This window comes from Anastrepha ludens, chromosome 2 (genome assembly GCF_028408465.1).
Source record: "Anastrepha ludens isolate Willacy chromosome 2, idAnaLude1.1, whole genome shotgun sequence".
Classification (NCBI taxonomy): domain Eukaryota; kingdom Metazoa; phylum Arthropoda; class Insecta; order Diptera; family Tephritidae; genus Anastrepha; species Anastrepha ludens.
The window spans coordinates 39,163,293-39,186,894 of record NC_071498.1 but is presented as its reverse complement, the minus strand read 5'-3'; the positions used below and the strand labels follow the sequence as shown (position 1 = coordinate 39,186,894).

General features: G+C 37.2%; 1 protein-coding gene across 1 annotated transcript in view; it reads left to right on the top strand.

The window, feature by feature from the left end:
- Positions 1-23,602, top strand: part of LOC128869183 (serine proteinase stubble) — a 128,683-nt gene that overhangs the window by 89,653 nt on the left and 15,428 nt on the right. Inside the window, exon 4 of the mRNA XM_054111696.1 lies at positions 12,420-12,467. The gene's annotated coding sequence lies outside the window, so the exon portion shown is untranslated. The remainder of the gene's footprint in view (positions 1-12,419; positions 12,468-23,602) is intronic.

The window sequence follows — 23,602 nt, the reverse complement described above, 5'->3', positions numbered from 1 at the left end:
ACAGCCAACGCAACAATCGATTTATTGAAGGAAACTTTTGGTAAGCGCATTATCTCGCGCCGTGGACCTCTGGCGTGGCCTCCAAGATCGTGCGATATAACACCGCTGGACTATTTCTTGTGGGGCTTTGTGAAGTCGCTTGTCTACGCAGATAAGCCCGAGACGATTGACGTCTTGGAAGAGAATATTCGGCGCGTTATTGCTGACATACGGCCCCAATTGCTGCAAAAAGTGGTCGAAAATTGGGCCTCTCGGCTGGAATTTATTCGAGCCAGCCGCGGCGGCCACTTGCCCGAAATCATTTTTAAAACATAATGGCAAACCCTTATCTTTATAATAGAGCTAAATTCTTGGCCATAACATTAAATTATATACGTTTTATTTCATCTTGAAAACCTAACCTCTAAAAAAAACACCCTTTACATATGTTAGTCATTAATAGATATGCAAAAACCAGTTTCTAGCTAAAATCTGATTGAGCAGAGTCATCCACATGAAAAGATAAAACTAACTAAGCACTAGGGAGAAATATGGGAATTTTAATAAGTTCAGCTTGTGCCAGCTGACTTAAGTTATTTCCATATTTTAAAGTGGAGCATCGGAAGCGATCTGTTATTAATATATGGTTATATTCGTCATTATTGCGTAGGCTCGAATCTCCGTGCATGAAACACGAAAATGACAGAAAAAGTTTTTTCTAATAGCGGTCGCCCCTCGGCAGGCAATGGCAAGCCTTTGAGTGTATTTATGCCATAAAAAGAAAAGAACCATTTGCAGTTCTGAGGCGGAATAAAACTATAGGTCCTCCATTTGTGGAACAACAACAAGACGTGCGCCTTAAATAGGAGGAGGAGGCCGAGCGCCAAACACCTATCAGAAGTGTACGCGCCAATATTTATTATTTTTATTTTTATTATTCGTCAGCAGTAAGGATTTCTGGTAAATACTGAGTTGTTGCTATATCAAAGCGGAGTTTTTTTATATTTTTATCATTGTCTTTTCCATAATTTCAATAATAGAAAATCTTCATGATTCGAATATTCGAACTTTATGTGAAAGGGCACACCAAAGCACCCGATTATATAAGGAATTAGACCATGACAACGCCAGAAGCTATTTAAACGATAATACTGGAATCTATAAAATTATGTGGATTATGAAAGCCAGATGTGATTTAATATACTTGGGAAGCCAAAGGGATTTAAATTGCACTTTATGTAACTTAAATGAATTAGAATACATAACACATTTCTTAGGAAAATGCCCGATACTTAAAAGAATTCGTCAAAGATTTTTTGGAAAATATAGTTTAAACCGAGATGAAATCATAGACATTTTAAATGGTATTGGCCCTTCTGGATATAATAACTTATTTAAGTTCATCACTGGTGCTATAGAATATAGAAAATTAATTATAAACGAATTCAATACATAGTACCATAGTAACATATGTATGTAAAATGTAAGATTTTGTTTTCTTTCTTTTTTCTTCCGACAGACGACCTAGTGTCACTGTCGTACGTTCTAATGTTAATGATTAAAAATGAAATGTAATGTTTATTTTAAAAAAGTCAAACAATAAATAATAATAATAAGTAAAATAATAATAATAATCATTGTGTTTTCCACTTCTTCATCCACATGTTTGCTCTTCATCAGCCTTGGATTAATCTTAACAAAATTCTTACTCTTAAACCGCTGGTTCGTTTCTTCAACTCAGTGTGAAACATACATTTAGGAGGCATGGAAATACAAGAATACATGTTTCGGTATTTTTATTAGTGCTATTTTTGAATAATTTTCTTCGGATTCGGCCCCGTCTATGCGGTACTCATACCCATCTCTGTATTTTAACGTCTTAATTTGTCTTCATGCTCTGCTCAATTATACTTACTACTTCCTATGTTCGTACATATGTATATATTACATTTGTATTTGTTTTTACTTTTTCCTCTGTGCCTTGTGCTGAATTATGCGATTAATTTTATTTGCGGTTATTAAATTTTTTATTTTAGTTTCACGTAAGAGCATTTTCGTTTTGTTTGCAATACTTTTTAACATTTAATGGTTTTGTGGTTTTGATTGAATTATTTTGCTCTTTTGATTTTAATTTTAATCGTTTAGTGGCTTGCAAATATGTAGGTCGGCTATTAGGGACAGGCTAGTGAGAGTCTTGGAGAACGCTGTGAAGTCAGTATACAAGTGATATCTTGGTAGGCTTCGAAAGCTGTTTAACAGTTAAGGGTTTGGCAAACCAAAAGCAAAGCAGTTTTCAAAAGAGGAGAAAGTTTCATAAAGGTAAATGCGAAATCTCTTAGTTGCTAGTCGACGGGAAATCTAATTGCCATTATTCTAAAGCATCTACACTTTCTTGTTTATGCTCAACAGTGAACAGAGCTTCCTCATAGTCAAGTGCTCGTGCAATATAAATCCCACACTCAGCTAACTCAAGCAACTTCACTTTTAGATCATTCAATACGAAATTATGGATTTGTTCGATGTTTTCTGGTGTAACCGCCTCATTTGGACGTCTACTGCGTTGTGCATCACCGGTGTCTCTACAACCACGTTTGAAGTCAGCGAACCACTTTTTTATTGTTTCTGATGTAGCGGAGTTCTCATAACACTTTTCAACAGACATTGCTTCGCTTGAACAGTATTCTTTCCGATTAAGAAACGGTGTGAAATCAAAACTCGAAATTATTTTTGATCCATTGTTTTGAAAATAATACAAGTAGCGTAACTTTTAGCACAACAACTCACGAACTTTTTGAAGTTTTTACTAACTGAAATAGAGGTGTATGCAATAAAACTAATATCATCTATGTATATGCTTGGCCGTGGAGTTTTCAGCCCATGTGCTATTGAATGTCCAATGTTTATCGATTTGTCAATATATCGTTGAATCGTTAATTTCTAAATCCTTTCAAAAATTTGTAATAACTGCTTTGCTTTCAACACTTTGGTTTAGCTGTTGCATACGAACCTATAAGAATTTTTTATTTTATTGCTTAAATTTAACTGTAACTATGCCAAATTAGCATTTTAATTTAAAATTCAACATCCCTGCCCAAAACTAATTTTAGTACAATTTACGAACTTGAATCATATTTAATAAAAGTACCGTTATCAAATTAAATCCCTTGTCTATTTGCAGCTTTTAACAAATAGTGAGCAGTAAAAAATGTTTGTTAATATTGGCAATTAAAAATAAAGTTTTATATTTTTATCCTTTTATTTACAATCAAGGAGTGTAGACTTATGACACCTATGCAGCTATTTAAAATTTAGTATTAAATAATCATAAACAAATAACGCCATGTAAACAAACACCATTCGAAACTTCGAAACACTTACAACCGAAACCCGCCATAAGCTAAACCACAAAATCCATGGCGAAATGCAATGGCAATAACAAAGCAAAAATAAAAACTATATTAACAGCTATAAAAAAATAAATAGAAAATAAAATGCTTACATACCAGCTAATCGTAAAATTGTGCATTTCGCGCCCCTTTGGTGGTGTCATATGTGAGAGCGGCAGGTAGTAACCGCATGCGCCATTTCGCCATTAGGCCATTTGGTCATTTGGCCAATGTGCAAATTACCAACAAAAAAACAAGAAACAAAAACACATGCATACATATATGGGAGTATTTTGCTGCTCACTATGGAAGAATTTCTATAGAATATTAATAATAAAAAATTAAAGTGTTATTGGGCGAATTTTGACCCACTTTTTGGGTGTGTAAGCAAACGGCATTGGCTAGGCGGGCTACAGGGGTGGCCAAATGAAAAAAATATTTGCGAATTCTTTAGCGATTAGTGGTTAGTAGCCAGTGGCTGGCAAGTGGTGACCTGCAACTGGTGGCTGGTGCAGTGTTTACTTGGACTTTAGAACATCCCAGCAGTGAAATGTGTTCGAATAGGTGCACAGCTAATGAATTTACAAGTCGTGCATTATTCTATTGTATGCATTAAAGGAAGTAATGTGCGTATTTCACTATAAAGTATCGTTGGGTGAATTTTGATTGGAGCGATAACCACTTACGCGAGCTTGGCCGACTTTAACAAAGTACGCCAATCCTTTCTTTCTCGTGCTAAGCGGGGTCTGTTGGACATACCACGTAAAGCCAAGTCCTTCTTAACCTTTTCCTCTGCTACCACCAGCTGGCACCGCATCGAATCCGTTCCGAGCCGGAGCATTTGTATCCGTTCTGACGACATGACCCCGCCAACGTAGCCGCGCTGCACGTTTATTCGCTGCGCTCGGAATTACGCAGTTGAGTTAAAATGCCTCTGAAGGATGAAATATTAAACACTCTATTCAGTAGAAAAGTCTCACATCATGCAAAGATTTTCCAATATTTTGATGTCCTCCAGACGGTACGATTTTTCGAAGTGCTCAAAAATGCATCGATGACACCTTCATTTGGTCCAAATCTTTCGCTAGCGAATTTGTTTATTTTCAGTTATGAGTAAACGCGTCACCAATCCCTCGGATAACTTTTTTAAAACTAAATTTTTGTACAAAATTGCGATCACTGATCCATTAGCCTCTTCAAGTTCGGGCATCTTCACGCATCAGTCATCCACCATTTTATGTAAGGTAAGCTCAATTTGGGGAGCGGAACTTTATGACACTTGTACGGTTACAACCTCAACGAAGTCAAGTAAACCGGTGACGGATAGTTTCGATGGATGGTAAAGACTCCATAAACTTTTCAAGCTTGTGTGATGGGTTCTTTATCGGCCAAAAAATAGTGTTTAATAAGCACATGAAATAAACTCCCCTCCACTCCTATGAGAGTGCTCGTAGACACCTCTATTTGACCGATTAGATAAAAAAATTAGAGTGCGTGCTCTTTAAAAATTCTTCTTGACCATCAAAGTGTTAGATTTAAGATGGAAAAGCTATATTTTCTTGTGGATAACACCCGTGCTACCAATGTGATTCCGAGATATCAATCCAAAATTCTGAAAGCATTAACAGAGGCTCCAACATATATTCGCAACGAAGATATTCAAAGAGATCTATTGGGTAAGACGAAGATGGAAAATAGTAGAGAAATATTTTAGTAAAACTACAAAAACACCCAAACATATTGGCAAACGTTTCACGTAATACAAGAAATATTGGCCTTCTACCAAGAGAAGGTTTGCCAGCCATCTACAGAGTGAATAAAATAGACGTATGAATTGATTAACCTTAGGATTTGAATCTATTCAAATTTAAATTATTTATATTGTGGGTTCCAATGTAGCCTGCATTAATTTTCGTATCCCCTAAACAACTTAAAATTGACAAATAATATCTATGAGAAACAAAACTGGAGCCCACCGCTCACTCATGGAGATGTAGGGTTTAAATCTTACCTAGTCTTACTCAAGTGCTGATACCCCTCAATGAAGAAAATAACGTAAAATCAGAATATTGAAGGAAAACCAGCTTGTTAAGTCGCATTCTGCAAAATGTTGGATAAGGTAACTTTTGGGCACCTTTCCGTTTTAGAAAAGGGCGACAATAATACGGAAGGTGCACCAGAGTGACTACAGCAGTGTCTTTGTTACTTTCACTTTGCATCAATCCTAATTTTTTAGTATAAGATAGCGTAAGCGAGTTAGTGCCGTTGGTACCCAAATTACTCGTCCGCGCTGTACCTTAGTAATTTAAAGCGATAGGTTTTTGCGGTTTATGGGCGAATCATGGCAGTTCTACAAGCTACTGATCCATCACACTATGTGTTCGCCCTCGATGTCAATGCCATATTTACCTGAGCCCTAAAGTAGCTGAGATTGGCCGTTGACAGGCATGCATCGGCTCATTCTCTATTGTCTATTAGCGCGAAGTTCATCTATCTTAGTTCTACATATCCCATATACAAAGTGACTTGATCACCACACCAATTACAGCTTAAATATCCGCCTGACAGTCAATGCAGCAGATCTTCACCTGGGAATTAAAGAGTGGTTAGTTCGGCTGTCATCTCCGCTGCTTTGGTTGCGGCATACGCGTGGATCTCGTTTTTGTTTACTTTTCAGCCTTGACATTGTCAAATCCTGAAGACACACGTCGCTACTCTTGATTTGTGTAACGAAGTTGCTAAAAATTTCTTTCACTAGTTTAAATTTTCTCTCAAAAGTTATTGTAATCAACCGTTCTTGCACGTGTTTGTGTGTCTGTGGGGGGAGAGAGTGCGCGTAGGATTAGTTAAAGTTTATGGGTTCTGTTGGGGAGGTGAATAGGTTCTAACAATTGAAGCCAATCAGCAAACAACAAGCTATAACAAAAAAAAAAAACAACAACAAATAAAGATAACAAGTCGAGGAGTTTTGCTGCAAATGAGGTATGGTTTTTGTTCGTTGGTGCTGATGTGTGTTATTGCTTGTTATAGCAGTTATAATGGTTCTCTTTTTTCTCTTAACTGCGTGACAACCGTTATGTGGTATAGATCTTATTTGTTGCAAGCCTTATGCCGACATGTAGCAACGTGTAAATAAACCCAGCTAAATGGCAAAAAATTGATGGCTAAAAGATAAGAGACGCGGTGGCAACAGCAATCAATTTAAATGAACAACAACATCATATATGTGCGTACACCTTCTGCATAACACTGCGTATATATGTAATGTATATATATATAGTAAAAAGCGGTGGTTCTCTAGAAAATAATTAGTTATCTACTGGACCCTTTGTAACTAGTGTAAAATGGCTTCACTATGTACCATTTGAGGCTTTAATGTTGCTAATGTTAAATAAATAATTCTTTTACTTAGTATTTGTAGACCTTATTAATTTGGGAAATGGGTGTGACTCCGCGTATATTTAAGTTTTGAAACAGAAATATGTCAAAACTACTTTCAAATTCGGAACGGAACATGTTGTATTTAACCGAATTAGTTTGAAAATTTTAAAAAATTATGAAAGGGGGCAACAACCCTGCCAATTTCCTGTTATCTTTCTAATTATGAGCGAAGCCATGTCAAGTTATTTGGAGATTGTCGTCAGTTTTCCTAAAAATTGGATCATTTGTAACGTTGAGTACAATAAGAAATAAACTGAAGGATTTTGACATAAAAAAAGTTAATATATAATTCTGAGATTTACGATATTAACAGATTTGAAATTTTGGTGTAGATTTTTTCAAAGTGAAATACCTACTGCTTTTTTTTAACATATTTTTTTTTTTATTTTAAGATTCGTACTCGTATGCAAATCGATCAAAGCATCGCTCCGTATATTTGTAAGCAGATATGGGGTATTTTTCTCTGGTTTGTTGTACATATTGGAATATAACTCGAAAAGTTATAAAAAGTCTACTATGAAACCTCCAGGAATTACTGTGCATAGCTTCAGCTTTTATTGAGTTAAAAGAGGTTGTATTTCAAAAATGAGAAAAGGAAAAACGAAATTCATAAAAAAATACAAATATTCAAGGCAAAAAAACTACATTGGGGTATTTTTCTCTGGTTTGCTGTACGTATTGGAATATAACTCGAAAAGTTATCAAAAGTCTACTATGAAACCTCCATGAATTACTGTGCATAGCTTCAGCTTTTATTGAGTTAAAAGAGGTTGTATTTCAAAAATGTTAAAAGGAAACACCAAATTCATAAAAAAATACAAATTATCAAAACACAAAAACTACATTTATTTTATAATATACTGTAAAATATTTTATTTTGATTTGATTTCACGCACACTTGCTTATTATCAGCTTCTCATACACCAAATCTTTATCACTACAACGCAATTCTTCCATGCAACTCTTCCATGGTTCAAAACAATGTCTTCTTTTTCCCTTTTATAGCCTCAACGAACTTATTCTTTTTAATGCTAAATTTTTCTCAACAGACAAAAATCATACAATTTAAGATCTGGCAAATAAGAAAGATTAATTGTTTAACATTGTAATACTTTTCTTGGCCTGAAGCCTCTTGACAGACAATGTGAAAGTAACCGACTCATTGTCTTGGGTGAGAACTCATGACCTTTTCTTACATAATTCGTTTAGTTTTTTCTTATGCTTTCACGAAGTCCATCAAGCACGTAATGTTTAACCTTTAACCCTCAGAAACCCAGTGAAGATGCTCGTATCGACTCATATCATGAATTTTTCAAATTTGTCACTCTTTTTTGACGCAGAGTGGCGCAAATTATCTTCAACAACTTCTTGATCATTTAAAAATCGCTTAAAAGTTGCAAGCAGTAATGCATGCAACAAAAATGCTTGGCCATCTTTCAATAAATTTTAAATTCCAGCAGCGGTTTTTCGAATTTGCATGTGAAGCTCAAAAATAATTGGTTACTATGTTGCTACAAGTAGCATTTTCCGGGAAAAACACGCGAACTTGTGGTGTTGATTGTTTACTGAAAACAAAGATACTGCGTTCGGCAGAGAAGGCTTCAAGCTAAACAGGTGACGGTCGCTGGCGTAGTTCTCCTATAGCAGTGAAAGCGCGTTTGTAGCTATGCTTCGGATAAAGTCCAGTATCGCAGGGTCTGCCGTAAGCACTGAACATTTGGAGTGGCCCCTAACCATTCCAAAATGGACTAGTGTCATGTTATTCCATAGATAGTCCAATTTACTGCACAGTTTAATATTATGTATATCTACTGCACCAATGCCCAGTAACTATGTTACTATACGAGTAATTCACACATTCGTATGTAAAAATATTTGCATTGCAGTTAATATGCTTTGTGTTGTTGTAGCATAAACTGGACGCGCCACATTTGAATAATACTGGCTTGTTAAGCATGCGCTCCGAGTGCGGCAAATACAAGTACGAGTAAATATACTTGCTACAGATGCACGCCTATGAGTTTTTTATGATGTTTTGTTGCCACAGCTACCTCGTATCCACACATATATGGATGTTTGAATGTTCACAGTTACAGATTTTATCTTAATGGTGATATTTTGCCAAATGCCAGTAAAGTCAAATGCAGAAACGTTGGGCGATGGCGCTGATGTTGCCTATGGTACGGTCATGAAGATCTACAGTGGATTGTTATTGCCAAATTTCGGTCAAATTATAGTTTATAGTTTTGCCCTCAAACATAAACAAACATATGTATGTATGTAGTCATCGCATGATGCCTTTATATACGAATACATTGACATTTTGGGACTTAGTTATTTTCATTTGATCATTATTATAGAGGAAAAAGTATTACAAAAAATGTATTAGTTTTTCAATTTGTTCCCTGTTTGAAAATAAATGCATACAAAAATAAAAGCTGTAATGATTAATTAATTTCTCAGAAATTATTAGGTTCATAGAAAAGTGAAATATATACACTGCCTAAGGGGAATTTTATTTATTCCTCTGGTAAAGTTTATGTTAATGTGATTTAACTGGTTCGTAAGATATATATGACTCAATGGCACCACTTTCGTTTTCTGGATAAATAACTAATTGCAAATACCTCGAAAGCTTGTTAATAAAAAAATTTAACTCGGCAGCAATTGGATAGTAGGATCTGGTGTCCATATTTCCTGTACAGCGTTTTTTTCATTTTGAAAAAAAATTCTACATTTCCTTATTGGTAAAAAATTGGCTTTTTATCATTTTCATAAACTTCACTTGAGGCCAGTTTTGTTCAATCAGAAACATATTGCAAATGCTTCAAAATATGGTATTAAATAATATGGCAGATGCAATAGAGGCTCTCACTCAAACTGCCGCAGCTTCTGGTGCATCGTCATCAAATACAACACTCTTTTTATTCACCAATTCTAGCCGCTAGTGGTTGATCCCCAGTTTCCATCAGGTTAGTCGAAGATAGCATGGGTCTAAATTGGGTATTCATCACGATGAGAGCAATTCCCGCCCCAACAAATATGCAACAACAGCTTCTTCCTAGGTAATCCGAGCTTGGAGATCATTTTGATCGGCTCACCTCGATATTTTGGGTTGTTATTCTCGCACGTGAGCCATTCATCATAGCCACTTACCCTTTTTTCAAAAATGGGTCGAATTAGTTAGATTTCAGCAAAAAAATGCAGGCGATGCTTCCCATTTCAATTCAACCGGGCTATTCGGGACATGTTCTTCGATTTCGATGTAACTCAAATATGTTGCTCTCTGGTCAAAGTAATGGGACACTATTTTTTTCTTGGCCCAAAAAAAATTTTTTTCAAAGAGTTATCGGCAATTTTGTTCTTCGGCGTAAAATCGATTTTTTTTTTCATTATATAAGATTTTTTTTTTTTAAATGCTCATAAATTAGTCAAAAATGAACCGATTTTAATGATTCTGGGTTAAAAATAATCGTCATTACTTACATAACCGACTTCATGTAGAAACAATTGCAAAAAAGTAGTTGAAAATTTTTTATTTTGCAAAAACCAAAAAGTGTGAAACAGGTTTTTTACTCAAAAATTCATTACACAAAAACAACTCATTTTAGCTAAACAAACAAAAACAACGTCATTTTGAACCCAGAATTATTAAAATCGGTTCATTTTTGACTAAGTTATGGGCATTTAAAAAAAATGTTTTCTTATATTGTAGTATAATTAAAAAAAATCGATTTTGAGCCGAAAAACAAAATTGCCGATAACTCTTGAAAAAAATTTTTTTCGGGCGAACAAAAAAATACGTGTCTCATTATTTTGACCAGAGAGCAACATATTTGAGTTACATCGAAATCGAAGAACATTACCCGAATAGCACGGTTGAATTGAAATGGAAAGCATCAGGCCTCAATTCCATTCAAAAGGTTATTTTATGTTAACTCGTATGGCATCGTAACTACGAACTTCTTCTATAAATGAGATTTATGCAAAAATTTTCATAAATTCTTACTTCACCTAATATTTGTTGACATATATTTCCTATAAATCGTGAGCAGCCACGACAGCTGCAAGAATATCACGATTGGATTTCTGTGCAGTTTTGAATTTAGATTTGCTGGCCTATGTAGCATTGGATGCGCCTATCCGGGAAGTGCCAATAGAGAAAGGTTGGTATTTTTAATAATAAATAGTAAAAAATAGCAATTTTTAGTTTCACGTATAGTGTACATTTTCAGGAGAAAATACGGTAAGAACTACTTTTCTGAACCACATTAAAATGGCAAAGAGACATCAGGGACAATTACGAAGAATAATAATCCGAATTCATGTAAATGATACTTATTGAGAAGTACTGAAATGCAATTCTGTAGTTAGCTCTCATTAAAGTTAATATTTAATAAATCCCTATCCTTCGGGACCTTTTGAATGTATTGATTTGAATTCATGAATTTTTTAATAAACAATTTTTCTTCAAGGACACCTTTTCCCCTTTTAATTCCGCCTTTAAGCTTTCGAAATTTTAAGTTACTCTGTACTATTCGTAGTCTGTAAGATTGTGAATACTTCGACTAACTAAATAAATAAATTACGAAAGCCTGGCTTTGCCGTGCTCACCTCGCTGGCAATTCAATTTGTTTGTATTTTGTCACACTGTGCCTCGCGACAGCCGACCAACTGATGTTTTGGCTGATATGGATTTGCTTTTGTTGTTGATTTTCTTATTGAGCGTTTGCTGTCAATGATGTTGTTGGCTCACCCTACAGCTGACAAGGGAGAGGGATACTGCATGCATGTTGATCGTTCAAGCAGATTACTTGCTTTCATACTCGTACCTAAGTGCATACCTACATATACACACACATGCATACATAGGTAATGCATTGCTCCCCTCACCTGCGCTGGTGGCCAAATCGATATGGATACGGGAGATCGATGTCAATAGAGCTAAACTCACGTTTTGGCTATTACAAATACATACTCACTAATCTTCACGAACATAGATTGTGGCACACACCAACAAATGCAAAAATAAGCCAAGAGTAAAATCAAATATATGTCAATATGCCACAACAACACCACAAGAGGAATAAATATATATTTGTTTGAATGTACTTGCATACTGTATTCACATACATACATACATATAAAATGTGGTATAAAATAAATGCAAACATCCTGCAGCCTTGCGCCGTCCCATTCAATGCATATTAAACCAAAAACGCCTGCAGTGTGGTGAAAATTCAATTAATTGCTTTCTGCCATTTATCGCGTTGCATCGTGCGGTGCATGCTTCTGCATGCATATGCACGTGTGTATGTATGGATGGGTGAAACAGTCAAAAGTGAAACTGACCACACAAACATTAACTTACAGGCATGAGTATGTCTGTATGTGAGTTTAGGAGAGTAGGGCAATGGGTTTCTGCACTCAGTTCGGTTGGTTTTTTACTTGGTTACATTGTTGCTGTTACAATACATTTGGTTACATGTGTGTTGCATGGCATTTGAGTGTGGGTAGAAATACGTTTTACGATTTGGAATTTTCAATTTCCTTAATGCGCAATTTTATAAAAATTTACTTTATTATTATTTTTTTTTACTTTTATTATTGCAGATTTGAGCTCGCCACGGCACTAATGCGTGTAATACCGGCCGAGATAAGGTGAGTTTGAGAGTAAGAGAGAGAGGTAGATATAAGAATACTGCACCAATCAACAATTTCACTTATGCTTCATGGGTAAATTCATAAAATAAGCAAAATACTTGTGTTTACTTATCGACGTAGTTAAGTTGATAAAGTTGAAAGATGCTTGGGTTGCAAGGTTTAGGCGATGTTATTCCAACTCACAGGGTCCGGCACTCGAGTGTAACCGTTTTCAGACTGCTCGCGCAGCTGATTCACGGGCTTCAGCTGTCTGTAAGTTGGCTAAATGACAGTTCAGAGTATTGGTTACAAGAGCGCGGAAGCATTTTGCCGAGAGTAAACGCGAAAGAAGAAATTCAGTAATGGATTTCAAACATAATAGTTAGATTGCATTATATTTGGCTGGGAAAACACAACCAGCGATTAAAGTCTCTGTTTATTGCACCATTACTCATTACAATGATATTATAATATTGGTAGCATCGCGAAACGTCATGGAAGTGATCATCAAAAGACTGAAACGTCACGTGTAATGGTTCAAAAAGTGAAGAAGGGACTTGATCGAAGTCCGCCACGAAGTGTCAATCAAATGGCGAAAGAACTGAAAATATCTGACCATAGCATTGGCCGCCTACTGAAAACTGATCTCAAATTCAAGCCGTACAAAATCCAAAAAGCGCATGATCTCACATCAAAATAGCAACAAGTCAGACTTGAGAGAGCGAAAGAGTTGCTTTGCTTCGCTGAAAGCGGTCAATTTCCGAACATAGTGTTTTCAAGTTGAGCAATTTGTTAACTCCCTAAACGACATTGTTTATTTGACAGACCGTTTATGCGAGAATTGGAGTCATCGATTGGCCACCGGGAGGCAGCACCCACCCACAGGTAATGGTTTGGGCCGCTGTAACCGCAGATGGGTGCTCTCCAATCGTTTTCATCGAGCCTGGCGTCAAGGTAAATGCGAAATATTATCGGGAAAGTATTCTGGAGGTTGCTTTGAAGCCATGGGGAGACAAACACTCGATGGCAGACTATGGAGGTTCCAACAGAAATCGGCACCGTCTCACAAAGCTCGAGTGAACCAAGAATGGCTAAAAAACAACTTTCCGAACTTCATAATATCCACAAAATGGCTCTCAAATTCAACAGATGCGAATCCGATGAATTATTCTCTTTGGGCCATTTTGGAGAGCAAGGTCCGAACTAAAAGATTCACCAGCCCCTGAAAAAAGCCCTTGTCCGCGAGTGGGCCAAAATACCTGCAAGTCACATTTGGACAGCTTGCGATTCATTTCTGAGCCATCTGAAGCTCATAGTCAAGGCAAAAGGTGGGCATGTCGAGTAAAAGTAAATTGATTATTAATTTTTTAATATTTTCACATATTTTTACTTTGACTTTGAAAAAAGTAATTTTCCAAACTAAATTTATGGCCTGTACAACACAAGTATGATAGAACACAAATGAGCAGCCCAGCCCTATAACCGTTTGCTCAAAATGCGCCCAATGAATGTTAACTAAAGTCTTTTCTAATGGGGAATAAGGTATATTGGGTAAATAAAAGCATATTTTAAAGCATTTGTGTTAATTTATTCAGTCAATTTTCATATAATCATGCAACATTTAAAAATATTTGTCTTATTCCAAAATATTGAAAATTGCGCGAGTGACATTGAAACTCCGGAAGAGCCGTGAAAAAATTGTTTTGTGGTAACATACCTATACATCATAACTTGCTGCGGAATCAACTGAAACGAAAATATCAAAATTAAATTTGACAGAAACGATGATTCTTGAGGTATACCTTGAAAGCTTTCTTTTCGATTTTTAAATTTTTCGTAACGCTCGGAAGCCAAACACCGATTTTCGAAAAAAATTGGAAATTTTTTTTATAATAAGATTATTGATTATTAAAAAAAAACAAGCAGCTTCGGGGAATACCTGTGAATTGTGTGAATAGTACTGTTCAAAACTTCAAAACGATTGAGTTATGACGCGCACAGATTTAAAAAAAGGACAAGTTCCAGAAAAAGGCTTCAAGGTCAGAGGAGAAGTCTTCAAGGACGCTCAAATATTCACAACTTCGTTAAGTTTGCTCCAATAGACTAGAAACTCGCACACAATATTTATCAGATATAATACATTGATCGATTTGCATTTCATAAAACGAAAATACAACAAAAGTTTTAAATACCTTTCCTCCTCCTTAATGAGTTATGAAAACTAGATGGTTACATATTAGGTGCACAACTAAGTTCCCTCTGTTTGTCAATAGATGCCGCCAGCAGTGTGTGCTAGTCGATTCTAAATAACATAACCTAAAGATCATAAACCAAGCTTAGACATATGGTAAGCAAACTGCTTCGACACATTAGTGATTTTGTTTTGGTATCATTTACTTTTGGTTTTATGAAAATGTCTGATTTTGTGCCGAATAATCGTCATTTGCGGGAAGTGCTGATTTTCGTCTTTCATTCAAAAAAAACGGGGGCTGAAGCGCATCGAAAGCTACACAAAGTTTATGGAGATGCTGCTTTAAGTGAAGCAACGTGTCGAGGTTGGTTCCGTCGATTCAAAAACGGTGATTTTAATGTTGACGACCGTCCGCGTGAAGGAAGACCTAAACCTTCGAAGACGCTGAATTGGAGGCATTGCTCAATTAAGCACCGTGTCAAAAGCAAACAGAGCTTGCTTCAGTATTTGGAGTTACCCGCCAATCCATTTCCAAGTGATTGCATGCTTTGGGAATGATTCAGAAACAGGGGACTTGGGTTCCTTACGCATCATGACGGGTGATGAAAAATGGATTCATTACAGCAATCTAAAGAATACAAGGTCATGTGGACTGCCCGGTCATCTACGTTTTCTACGTCGTCGCCTCGGCCGAATATTCACGCTGGGAAGGTTATTCTATTTTGTGGGACCAAGTTGGTGTTATTTATTATGAACTGTTAAAACCAAGCGAAACCATCACTGGGGATCGGTATCGACTTCAATTGATGTGATTGAGCCGAGCACTGCGCGAGAAGCGGCCGCAATACGCGGAGAGGCATGAAAAAGTGATTCTACTGCATGATAAGCTCGGCCTCACGTTGCCAAACCCGTTAAAACCTATCTGGAAACACTGAAATAGGAAATCCTACTGCACCCGTCATGTTCTTCAGATATTGCGCCTTCCGATTATCACTTATTTCGATCGATGGCACATGGTCTAGCTGACCAGCAGTTCCATTCATATGAAGACATCAAAAATGATCCGTGGATAGCCTCAAAATATGAACAGTTTTACCGCGCCGGTACATGAGATCTACCAGAAATACTTCAGTGATTCACTTGTAACCATTTTTTTAGAATAAAGTTGTATTTTTGTTTTATAAAATTTTTATTGCTGGAATGCTGGTACAACTGTCCTCTAGTGACGCAGAGTTTCAGCGTAATCTATCAATTAGCTTGTTTTTGGCATTTAATTATATCAGTTTTGTGTCTCGGTCGGGATTTTGTGTGCCGTTGATTTTCGTTGGAAACGTTGTAGAAAGTCTATGACGAGTGTACTTTATCAAAAACACGGGTCTACAAGACTTTTGCAGAGGGCCCAGAAGTCTTGGAATATTTGCCCCGATCTGGTCGCCCAACAATGGATGAAAACGTCGACAAAGTCAAGAAAATGGTGCTAGAAAACAATCATTTAAGTTTGAGGGAGGTAGCTCATGGCCAATTCACAACATTTTACACCATCAATTGGGCAAGAGAGTTGAATTTCTTTCCAAAAATTCATCGGAAGAAGGTGGCTGAAGACATGCTTGAGCAAGTGAATTCGGAACCAACGTTTATCCAGCGCATCATAACAGGTGATGAGACTTGGGTATATAAGTTTGACAAACCAGTCAATAGGAGGCTGAATAGCGCTATCCAAATGAGCCGAAACCGAAAAAACACGTCAAAGTCAGTCAAAAGGGAAAGCCATGCTACTCGTTTCCCTTGATTCTGGTCGGAATCAAGACATTGTACACTCGAAATTCATTCTAAATGGTTCTACGGTAAATAAAGAATATAATTAGGAATTTATGCGACGTTTGAGAGAGAATGTGCGTAGGAAACGGCCAATTTGTGGAGAGAGAACTCATGGCTCATATTTTTTTTCAAGGTTTTTGGCCAAAAGCTCGACAAATATAATCGAACAACCACCGTATTCATCGGATTTAGCCCCTTGTGACTTTTTTTCTAAACTTAAATTGCAACTCCGCGGACGCCGCTTTGAATCAATAAAAGCCATTAAGGAGAATTCGTTGAACGAGCACACAAGTTTTTTAGACCCCAAAGGGAATAAATTATTACGATAAATCGGTAGTTTAGTAGATAACAACAATTCAAAAGCTGGTATATATCAAATATAAATATAAATGTACGGGAAACACAGCTAATAAGTCGCGCTTTGGGTGATTACGGTTACAGTGACAGGGAAAATAGCGTAATCGTACGCAAATTAAGAACAAATCCTAAGATAGTTGCCACAAATTGAAATCTAAGGTGGAAAATGAGATTGGAAAGCATTTTATAAGCATTGGCAAGTATTTTAAAATAATGGATCGCAATCGCAAAAAATCATGAGGAGTATGACCCAGTGTTTTGAAAGCAAGCCATACTTTCAGATGAATGCAAATTTAGTAATACTTAGTCCAGTTGGTTGCTTGGTTAGTTAAAGTGGTGATTCATCCAGAATCCAACTAGCGCCTCCGCACCTTTTTGTTGCCACTCGGTACAAACTTGTTTACCGGTTATTTATAGCAAAAGGTTGTTGACGTCTAAGCCAGACAGTTGTTCGAGACTCCCGAACGCTTTGCCCAGGGTTGGCATTCTCTCCCTCCATAGTGCAGTGCATTTTTCTCTGGTTGTTTACAATTATGACAGTGTGTGTTATGAGGTATGCCCGTTTTGGCTGCTTGTTCCTCGATAGACCAGAAGCCAGTTATCACTGTCGTGACTCTGCAGGCATCCCTTCGTTTCATATTTATCAATATTGACATTTGTTTCTAGTTCTATGTGGACCGTAACGTTCTGCTAGCTCTGCTGTTGTCTGGTTTCTCCTGCATTCCGCGATTTGTAGATATTTTAAGGAAATCGCATTATTGATTGCACCCATTAGTGAGAATACCGATTCTGCAAGAATGTTTTTCATGGCAGATTCTCCACTTGCCAGTTCGTTCGCTTTTTCGTTTCCTTCAATGTTTCGATGTTCCGGAACCCAGATTAAAGTAACTTTATGATAAAGTTAACACAGAGTTAAATCTTAATAATATGGCCGGCAGTGTTAACCATGGTGGGGGCTCAGTGATGGTTTGGGGATGCTAGACGATAAGGGAGGCGGAAAAGTTGTTGTACGCAAAATCTACTTCCAGCTACTTTGTAGCCCAATGGTAATTAAACCAAATACCAGAGTTTAATTTTAAGAATGTTTTTTAATTAATAACTTCATCATACACGTCTGCCTTCGTATGCAACAAACTGCATTGTATGGGCTTATACAGGGTGGGCCATATAGCGTTTGCTTTTTGAACCACCTATTTTTTTGAGAATGGTAACACAAATGACATGTCAAATGTGTTCACAATTTACTTAAAGGTTTGACATTTACGAAATGGGACGCTATACGGACGCTTGAACAAAATTGGAAAATATTGAAAACCTATTTCCAAAGTGGTGAGTCTTCTTCTTCTTTTCTGATTTTCACATCGGTGGCTACGTCAATAAGCAAAATTGTCGGATTTGGGGCTCAGAAAATCCACACGCTACTGTAGAGAAGCAAATGCATCCACAATGAGTCACTGTTTGGTGCGGTTTTTGGTCTGGCGGCATCAACGGGCCATTTTTTTCGAAAATGAGCGAGGAGTCGTGGTTACAGTAAATGGCGAACGTTACCGTGACATGCTCAACGAGTTGTTTACAAAAATTGAAGAGGATGACATGGACGACATTTGGTTTCAACAGGACGGTGCAACTTGTCACACTGCCAAAGTTACACTCGAACTTTTGGCTACCGTTTTTGAAAACCGAATAATCAGCCGAAATTCCGATATCAATTGGCCGCCTCGGAGCTGTGATTTAAGCCCGTTGGACTATTTTTTGTGAGGAGCCATTAAGGACAAATGCTATGCGAACCATCCAGAGATGATTGATGCTTTAAAACACGAAATCGAAGTTGCCATTCATGAAATTGGAGCCCAAACAATCGAAAATGTGCTTAAAAATTGGGTTGATCGAATGGCCTACTGTAAAACCAGTCGTGGCAGTCATTTGGACGATATTATTTTTCACTCATAAATGACAATGTTCAATCTTCAAAATAAACAAAAAAGTTTGAAAAAATATTGATTAGTTTTTTTTTTATAGCCGACTCAAAAAGCAAATTTTACATGGCCCACCCTAGACTAGTCATTATACGCAATATATTTACAGGCCCCTCGGTCGCTCCTCGACAGGCAATGGCAAACCTCCGAGTGTATTTCTGCCAATAAAAATGTCCTCATAAAAAACCGTTTGCCGTTCGTATGTATTGCCACCATAATTAGCTGGTGGCTTCACATCTTCGAGTCATATTTTGTGTTAATTTCTGCGCAAGTTGTGGAGGTAATCGGCTCCATATTAACCGCATTTGCCTTGATAACTGTTTGTTGTATTTCTTTTTCATTGAGTTTTCGCTTAACTGTTGCATCAGGGTTGCATCACGCGGTTGTGAAGCCTTATCCAACATTTCAATCCCATTTGCTGTTTCCACTCCATGCACCTTAGGCTTCGATGCTTGGGATCATCGCCTTCTTGTAGAAACCAAGGTTGACTAGTTCTTTTTGTTGTATTCAAATTGGGGGTAAACACAAATAAACACCCAAATCCTTTTTGAGAAAAACCGCTCAAACACGAATTTTAACTGGATGCTTAACACTTCGTTGAAGTTATTAATTATCAGCAGTAGATTGGGACCGAGGTATGCTACTATTCGCCCAAAAGGAAGATTCATCCCTGAATATTACGATTGCCTAATTCAGTTTTGAATTTTCCTTAGCTCACGTAATTTTTTTTTTCAATGTGCTCCGGATTTTCAGGTCTTCTGCACATAAATATGTGGACGTAACACTACTTCTATTTAGCCGCATTAAATTTTTTTTATAATGGCGACAATTAGAGAAGCTAAACAAAAGCAAATCCCTTTGCCTTTCCATGCAGAGCCGACCTTCCTTTTGCTCTGCCTCCACCAGCAGATACGCGCATTGCATCGAATACTCTCTGGAGCGATCGCAACCTTTTGTAAGACTTAGTCATCGCAGTTGCGTAACGGGATGCCCATTCTGTCGTAAGCAATTGGTGAATCAGGTCTAAGGTATCATTCAGCAGATTGAAGAAGTGATCGATCCATAACTTAAGCTCGCTCTGGACATCAGTATTTAGGCAACGCTGTCTTTAATATTACTGTAAATCGCTCGAAGGTTTTACCTTCTATGCTTCGCCAAATTTTTTGTGTAAATTTTTCGCTGCCAGCCAGCATCACAAGCGCTTCATTGTCATATACCATTTTTCGGATTTTATATTCTTTCTTAGGATATAATGGATCTCTATTCCTTGCCATCTAATGTACCCGACCAAAATAAGTTAGGCTCTGTTTATTTTGGAGGCACTGGTAAATAATATAAGTATATTTATGATCAACAAAACATACTTCATTAATTCCGCTTTTTCTTTGGTTGCAAGTCTCATAACGCCTACCAGCTAACGACACCTCATCAACCAGCTGCCGTGGTGCCCAATTGTCATTTATGTCCTCTCGACTGCCGCGATGTGGTGATTTGTCGAAAGTGGATTGTGGCAGGCGAACAGAAAAGCGAATAACGCATAGGCAACGAAAACTACAGAAAGCAAAAACCAAATAATTAATTTACTTGTTGGAGAAAAAACACACGAAAATTAGGAAAAACCACAGCATGGAAAAATATTTGGAAAAAGTTGCATTAACAGCAAGGAAAGACGGAACGGCAAAGTGCTTGAGACTGGCTGTTAGGCAGGGCAGAAGAAATGGGCAACAAAGCAACAACGCCTGGTGTCAATAATTCACAGTCTGGATTGGCACATGCAAAAACAAAAAAAAAAAAAACAACGCAAATGTAACAACAACAAATAGTGGCATTTTGTGTTTCCAAAAGAAAATAGAAAATAGCAACAGCAACATATTTGTGTATGTTTGCATATATGTACCTATGTGTGCTGTACACAAAACTATCCTCATAGGTATACCTGTTTGCAATAATCAACATCATGCAACAACATCAGAAACAACCAAGAAGCAACATTAGCTAAGCACAATTTTTAATTGCAGACTATAGATTATGTTGCTGCAGTTTGTCTGTTTTCGATTGTTGTTGGTGTTTGCGTCCCATAGCGTGAAACTAAAAGTAAGCGCGAGTAGCGGAGATAGTATCGCTTCAAAGCGGATCTACACACATGCAAATTGCTGTTATATATACGTATGCATGTGTATGCATACATTCACATAAATATGAATATTACGATAAACCGATAAAAACAATGGCTATTCTTCCCATAAGATGAGATGTTCTAAAAGAAAGTTCATATTTAATGCAGCGATTAACTTGAATAGGAGAGGTTCGTTAAGAACCCTTGCCGTAATTATAAAAATACTAATTTCAGAAAAGCAATAAACAATAAACTGGATATATGTAAATGCTAACGCAGAAGAGAATTTCTGAGAGCTGCGAGATGACTTTCTTCCATTTCCACTTCAATTGGATTTCGAGCATCATATTATTGATGGCGCCGATTATGTCAATTCCAACAACTGTACGCTCTTATATGTAAAAAATATCTAAGCGATGGAGTTTCTAACTGACATTAATGGGAAAAATCAGAAGTCTCACTCAGACTCAAAGTATACGCAAATGTCTTCCCAATTTGTACGGAACCAATTCTATTTTGCAAAGTTGTTTACGTCTAGTACTGAGTTCTATCGCCACTACAGATATGAAAATTTATTAGAATCTCGGAAAAATCTTTTTCGAAATCCAATTTCAAATTTTTTCAGGTCTAACTTCTCCACAATAGACGAGAGAAACTTATATGCGAAAGTGAAAACAGCAAAATGAAAGATTGTAAAGGAGAAGAGCCACGGATATATTCGAACGATGCTGATGGAAAAACACTCCGTTCTGTAAGAAAATTTCTAAGGCGGCTAATCGAAAAAGTAAATTTCGCAGGCGTATTTAAAAAGTAATAACCAAAATATCTGAATCGTTGGCTCGCAAAAACAGGGTGACTAATACAGAAATGGTTCTACCTCGTTATACTCCTAGTACCAACTAGAATCGCGATATTATTAGATAGGGACCTTCCTTGGCCCGCAGGATCACTGTTTGCCTTGCCTGACTCGAGAAACATTCAGATGCAATTCAAAAGGAAGGATGTCCTGACTAATATCGAAATACCTCAGCTACCTTCTGGCTATCAGATTACATTTGTATCTCCTTACACGGTATTATACCAGTCAGCAGTCCAGCGACTGCTTCTTTGGTTAGATCCTATTGAAATATACTGCTGTGACACTGTGTGAAAATTGTAAGGCAGCGGTGTACGATCCCGGTTTCGTTCGCTTTTTCTGAAAGTACACTCATCGAAGACTATCGTAAAACCCCAGCTAGGTTTGACTTTATGTCAAGGCTATTTTTATGCTCTTCACTGGGTCTTCTACATTTGATTTTTGGGAAACTATTGAAATTTTGTTCTTTTGATTGGTCACAGAATTGTCGCTATTACCTAAATAAATGCTTTTGTGAACAATGGATATATTCAAATATATTGGGTATATGAATAAGTTTCCGTCCTTTCTTAGCCAAAGTTACGAATTATTTAAACAATTAAAGAATACTTAATATTATGTGCAGTATGTGCCATTGGAAGCTACAACTTTACTCCATCTTTCAGACAGCATACGGATTCCTTTGATGAGAAATTCGTGTTTTTTTTTACTTGATCCATTCATTGATCCTGTTTGCGATGCTCTCATAAGAAGCGAACCGCTCTCCAATAAGGCCTGACTGCACTGATAGGAACAGATGGTAATCCGAAGGTGCAATGTCTGGGGATTACGGCGGGTGGGCAAGACTTCTTCAAGGATTAAGTCCCTCTACATATTTCTGGACCGATTTAGCAACGTGTGGCCTGGCGTTGTCATGCAGCAAAATCAATTTGTCATGTCTACCGTCCCATTCCGGCCGCTTTTCTTTGAGAGCTCGATTCAAACGCACTAGCTGCAGTCGGTAACGATCCCAGTGATGGTTTCAGATGGTTTAATAGATGACAGCCTTCTGATCCCACCAGATTCACAACATAAGCTTTGAAGCATATATATTTTTTGGACCGATTCACCTGGCAGGCTCCAACTTTTTCCACGCTTACGGTTATTATAATAGATCCACTTTTCCTCCACTTCTTCCTTCCAAGCAGAAAATCTTTTCACACGCCATCTAACGTCTGTCAACATTAGCTGCACTTTTCTTTAAAAGGTAATAATGAAGCGTGATTTTCGGCAAAGGCTGTTTTTTCGGGATGAACGTATACATTTTTGACGTCAGATAAAAAAGGATCTTTACGCTTCAAACGAATGTCAACTACTGCGATACAGACCTCACATATACACCTTCAAATCATAAGTATATTACTAGAGCGAGCACAAAAATAGTATCAGCAGCGACATCTCTTTGACGAGGGCGGAAACTTATTTCTACACCCAATATTTTTTGGGGTCCATTTATCGAAAGATGACAATTTTTGCATATTTTTCACCACAACATTAAAAGTGTTCAGCAAGTTTTGATACATTCTTCTACAACCCCAGCATGAGTTTCGATCTTGGATACGTACGCTTTTAAACTAATAAAACCCACTCCAGAAATCTTATTTTAAGCTTAATAAGGAGCGCTTCGTACAATATCAGCCTCCCAATCAACTTCGCACATCTGTACAAAGATTCACAGGGTCCTGTTTCCAAATACTACACCTCTTGGATCAACGTAAGCTGAGGGTCCTATTTCACCTCGTCAGAAAACTCTAATGGTGCACCTCAAATTGAACAAGATTGAAATTCTCAACTATGGGA